Here is a 6,000-nt window from a genome sequence, read left to right on the forward strand (position 1 = left end):
CTAAATCTTCAGAGATCAGGAATCCTACATTGTTCACCATAAGCTATCAGCTCTCCCATCCCTTAATTGGAGAGAAGCAATCTAAAGATGCAGTCTGTAACCTGAAGCAGAGATTTGAGAGATCTAGTCTATATTGAAGCCATTCCCTGCTACTTGATCAGTACACACACACACACGTACACACACACACACACCCACACACACACACACTCAAACACTCACACTCTCGCTCTCTCTTCCTGGTTTACTTCCTCAATTACTATAGTTCATTACCTTACTAGTTCTCAATTCTACCCAAGTAGCTACACCCCAGGTCATTGGTTACCAATGACTGTATTTTCTGAAATAGCCTCATTGGTGTCTGTGTTCTCTCTTACTACTGAGTCAAGGTGGAAAGTGGATGCAAGTGCAATTATTATTCAAAGGGACATTGAGAGTTTTCTCCAGAAGTCAAGCAAAGAACAATGTACTGTTTAGGAATGAGTTAATGCGCCTTCAAACAGGAGCTATTTCCTCTGATTCCCCTTGCATTTCCCTACCTAGAATGCCATGGTGAAGGCTCCAAGGGTGTTAAAGTAGGTAAAGCAAATGATGAATGTGCAACCTTGGCCATATGAGCAGCCTGGAAGCGAGAAACACGTCCTGACCTTTCTCTGCACGCAGCTTCCTTAGGCCAAGACATGTCCTACCTGAAGCTGGGAGTATTTTCCTCTCTAAAATACGAAAGCTAAGGAAGCAGCCTCTTTCAAGTTATTGGTTCAGTTATTTCCAGAAAAAATAATCTTCCCCTAGTTCTGAAGAAAATGCTAATAAGAAGGCAGACTTCTGCCTAGAAGAGCAAGAAGCCTGTTCTACAGACTTGATCAGTGTCCTAGTCCATCTGGGCCGGTAGGTGGCACGCTTCCCCCGTAATTATTTTTAGTAGCCTCAAGAGGAAAAGGGATCCTGCTTTCTAGTCCATTTTGGCCAAGGCTGTTGTTACAGTATTGTAACAAGGACATTCTCTCATTCCCAAAAGTATTCATCTCAAGAAAAACAATAACCTCTTACATAAGAGTTTCTGAAAAGCCTAGAACTTTGACTCAAACTTTTAAGTGGTGGCTTTGCACTGTCAGGGCTTCCCTTGTGGCTCAGACAGTAAAGAATCTGCCTCCAATGTGGGAGACCCAGGTTTGATCCCTGGGTGGGGAAGATCCCCTGGAGAAGGAAATGACAATCCACTCCAGTATTCTGCCTGGAGAATCCCATGGACAGAGGACCATGGTGTGGCAAAGAGTCGGCACAACTAAGTGACTACGCTTTGCAATCTTAAGGAGAAATCGGTAGCCAGAACCACAAAGAAACAGGAAAGAACTGTATGAATGGCTGGTGCAGGGGAAGGACCAGTGAATCTGGAGAGCGTACTGGGAATTGCTACGTTGTGAGGAAGTACCGGCATACTTTGTTTTATCCCATTTTCCAGATAATTGCATTCTTTACACATTGAAGGCTTGTGACAACCCCGTGTCAGGCAAGTCTATCAATGCCATTTTAAATAGCCCTTGCATACTCTGTCTCTGTGTCCCACTGCAGTAATTCTCAGGATAGTTCAAACCTTCACCGGCAAAAAACTCTGAAGGCCCAGATGCTCATTGGTGATTTTTCACTATTAAGTATGTATGGTTAGGCCATTCAGGATGACTGTTCTCTTACTCTCTGTACATCCCCTTCCCCACCAGTACACCCTATGCACATGACTGGCTTTTCTCTGTACTTGTCCCAGGGCCCAGATTTGATCTCTTTTGTCAAAGGGGTGGTGAGGGGCGTGTGCCTCTACTGCTTTCCATGATAATTAATGAGCCCACATGATCTCAGTCCCCCAATGATCAGCAATCTCTCCCCCATCTCCCTCTCCTCCTTCCCCATTCCCTACTTCCCCACCCTCTACTCCCCACCCCTCCATTGCTCTCAGAATGAAGCCTTTCACCATGTATTAATACTTTCCACCCTCAGTGCATCACACATGGTGGGGTGTTGCTCCAGGACCTTGCTTCAGACATGTAAGTGCCTACCATCCATTAAACAATCCCTGCCTCTGTTCTTGATGGCAGATTCTTTCTTTGGTCCTGAAGCTGGGCAAAAGCCTGCAGGGTACAACCAACAATCGGTGGCAGGCAGGAAACAGCAGAAACTCCTGTGAGTGCCAAGATACAGGATCGGGAAAGGAAAGTTATTGAGGGCATACACTAGCATGTGGGGCCCAAAAGTTGCTGGGTCATCCTGAGGTGGCTGTCCACTAACCAAGGGGGCCCAAAAGTTGCTGGCTATAATCCCAAAACTGTAGGGTATTTCTGAGGTGGCCATCCGCTACCATATGGTGCCCAAGAATTGCAGGGGGAATCTCAGAAGCAACAGGGAAATCCCTGGCTGGCTGTCCACTAGAACATGGGGCTTTGAGTGGCTGTCCTTGTTGAATGGGGGCTGCCTAAAGATCTAGAGGACAATGGCCTCTGCCAGCTCTGATACTGTATCAAAGTGAGCCTTTTGTAATTGGTTAAGCCAGCTTTCTGGAAGGAATTGGTATTTCTCTTGTGCCTTTGCCATATAAGTGATCTACCTGGCTCTCTGGAACGTTAATGGTCTCTGATCTCTAAGAGTAAGGAGAAAAAAGAGCTTTTAGGTAAACTCTATAGAAATAATTATATTTAGGTAACGTCTGTCTAGAATAGTCTCCCCAGATTTTGATGACTTGAAACTAAGTAAAGAGAAATCATTGACTTTCTGTACTGTGTGCTTGGTTGTGGCAGCCTCTTTGGGACCCATGGGCTATAGCCCTCCAGGTTCTTCTGTCCATGAGGATTCTCCAGACAAGAATACTGGAGTGGGTAGCCCAGCCCCCCTCCAGGGGATCATCCTAACCCAGGTCTCCTGCATTGCAGGCAGATTCTTTAGCAACTGAACCACCAGGGAAGCCCAAGAAAACAGGAGTGGGTAGGTAGCCTATCCCATCTTCAGGGGATCTTCCTGACCAAGGAATCGAACCGGGGTCTCCTGCTCAGCAGGTGGATTCTTTACCAGCTGAGCACCAGGGAAGCCTTGCAGGCAGCTTAGAAAGATATATAGTATTATTTGTCTTTCCAGCATCATATGTACCTAACGCTTCCCAAGTGAGAACATTCTTTCCTTTACTTCACTTTGAAGGCTTTAGTATAATTGAAATAAAATAATACTGTTTTTTATGTCCTCTTCTCTGTAAGACTGAGAGTTTCCATGCAGTAGGAACTACATTTGCTTTATTCACTTGTATTCCTTGGTGACACAGTATGTCACTTAGGTGATCAACATATATGTATAATATGAATGGAATGAATAAAAAAATGTAATCACGCATTGTTTAATAAAATATTAAATGGAGGATTGGATTTAATTTTTGAGTAAGGAAATTCATTTTCTTTCATAAGAATTTAATAAATAGAACAAAGTACAAAATTAATAACATGAAATGGTAAACATGTTTTAGAAATTTTAATATGATATATAGATGAATTGTAATTTTACAAATATTTTAAGTATGTTAGGTGCAAGAAGGAATAAGTAAATCAGCAACGGATAACATCAGGGCAGGCATGACTTTAGGACTCATGCCCCTACAGCTGAATACTTTTATATCTACTTGCTTATTAGTACTGACAAAGTATCGGCTAAAGTAATTCAATGAATTTGGTGGCCAAAGCAGAAATCAGTCGACTGAAATGAACACAGGTGAGTGTACGAGGGTGATGTGGCATCTTAGTCGTTGAGAGTCATCTCAAGCTGAGTTCAGATCTCCATCCATCTTTCTTAACCTTTTTTACAAGCTGCTTGATGAAGACAGGGCTCCATCATCTCCACTCTGACGATTTCCCAGGTGCAGTCACTGTATTCTTTCTCTTTCAGGTAGACATGGATTCCGTGGAAGTACCTCTTCAAGACCAGAGTGGGGCCCATTCTTCCCAGGGCAGAGTCTTCCTCTCCCGTCACCTGCCCCTGGCAGGCATCCAGGTCGTCCAGCTGCTGTTGCAGTCCAGTGCGGAGCTGCTCCAGAAGGGCAGTGTCCCAGGCAGCAAAGAAGCACTCTGTGTGGAAGAGGGTGAAGCTCTGCTGGAGCATCTCATGGAGCACAGAGATGGCCTGGGCCTCCTGGAGCTGGTCACCCTCCACCATCTGCTGGGGAAAACCGAAGCCTTTTCTGTTCTACAGACAGGAGTGAGGGGAGAGTCTGCTCATTTGGCCCAGGAGCCTGAGGTTTTGCTTGAAATGTGGTTCTGAGAGAGATCACAGCCCAGAGATCCTCCCGGGCCGTAGCTGATCAGCACCAGGGTTATCAGTAGAGAGAGTGTGAAATCCATGGGGAAGATGAGGTTGCTGCTTGGCTGGCTGAGATGGCATATGGTGGAACTCTGGAGGTAGGGTGTCTAATGATAATCTTTCTAAGCAAGGCTTTTAATTAGGGAACACAGTACTCATTGTCTGAAAATTTCTGTCTCACTTCCCCTGTGTGTTTTCATTTAGATATTTTCTATCTGACCTAGAAAAAGTACTCAAGCTAAACTCTTAATTTTTATGGTAGAAAGTTAACTTTCCCAATAAAGTTTGGATTTATCAATGCAAATCTATGTCAGTTAAATGAGAAACTAAAGAAAGGCTGAAATTATGTAAGTATGTAAAGACTTATAGAGGTATACATACTTATTATGTACACATGTAAGTATAATATATATAAACATTCCTTTTTTGTGTGCTGTGTCTAAACAAAATTTTTCCTTGATTCTTAAGTGCATTTCCCCCCCTTATCTTACTCATAGGAATTCAGAGTCACTCAGGCCATACTGGTTTCTGTAGTTTGTTTTCTGTTTCACAGAGCAGAGGCTTGTAATTAAGAGTGAATGAACTACTTAGTTGTTCTGTTCTTTTGAGAACATTCATTCAGGTTCCTGAGATTACGTTTCACTGGGGCCACAAGATCTTGAGGAGTGGAGTATCTCCTGCCATATCAGTAAACTAGGATGGCACAGTCCTCAAGAGTTTCCAGCCCTCCAGGGCGCTCAGGAAGGGGGAATACACCTGTGGGCTGACAGCTACCAAATTGCAGCTACTCCCTAAGGTGAGCCCAAGGCAACTCAGGAAGTGAAAAAATGCAAGATGCAAGAAAATGCAAGGAAAGGTGCCCCAGGAGAGCTGAGATTGAGGAAAGGAATGTTTTCAGTGAGCCCAGACACTTGCCTCTTCCCATACAAAGGAAAAGTGCTAAATTCCTTAACTTGAGATAGCTGGTTTTCTTTAATTCGCAAAACTACTTTGATGTTCAGAGTACCTCCACTTTCTTGCAAACTCCTATATAACCTGACTCTTCCCCTCTCCTCCTTGGAGCAATCTCTCAGGGTGAATTGATATACTGCCTGCCGAATTCCCATCAAATAAAGCATAACTTTCAACTTTTAGGTTGTCATTATTTCTTTATGTTTTTTAAATTAACTTATTTATTTTAATTGGAGGCTACTTACTTTACAATATTGTAGTGGGTTTTGCCAAACACTGACATGAATCACCCATGGGCGTACATGTGTCCCCCATCCTGAACACCCCTCTCGCCACCCTCCCTGTCCCATTCCCTCAGTGTGGTCCCAGCGCACCAACCCTGAGCGCCGTGTCACATTCATAACACCGGGACTGGCGATCTACGTCACATACGGTATAGTACATATTTCAATGCTATTCTCTCAAATCATCCCACCCTCACCTTCTCACACGGAGTGCAAAATTCTGTTCTTTACATCTATGTCTCTTTTGCTGTCTCACATATAGGGTCATTGTTACCATGTTTCTAAATTCCATATATATGCGTTAATTTACTGTATTGTGTTTTTCTTTCTGACTTACTTCACTGTGTATAATAGGCTCCAGATCAACAGTCAGGAACAATATACAAGACATGACGGTTTCTTTCAACCTGCTTTTTATGGCAGATCTATTGGAGAAGAA

The 6,000-nt window shown here is 43.6% G+C and overlaps 1 pseudogene; it reads right to left on the reverse strand.

Moving 5' to 3' along the window:
* Positions 1 to 3,568: 3,568 nt before the first annotated feature.
* Positions 3,569 to 4,563, reverse strand: LOC133253379 (interferon tau-like; annotated as a pseudogene).
* Positions 4,564 to 6,000: the final 1,437 nt, after the last annotated feature.

The sequence above is a fragment of the Bos javanicus genome, chromosome 8, assembly GCF_032452875.1.
Source record: "Bos javanicus breed banteng chromosome 8, ARS-OSU_banteng_1.0, whole genome shotgun sequence".
In the NCBI taxonomy this organism is placed as follows: Eukaryota; Metazoa; Chordata; class Mammalia; order Artiodactyla; family Bovidae; genus Bos; species Bos javanicus.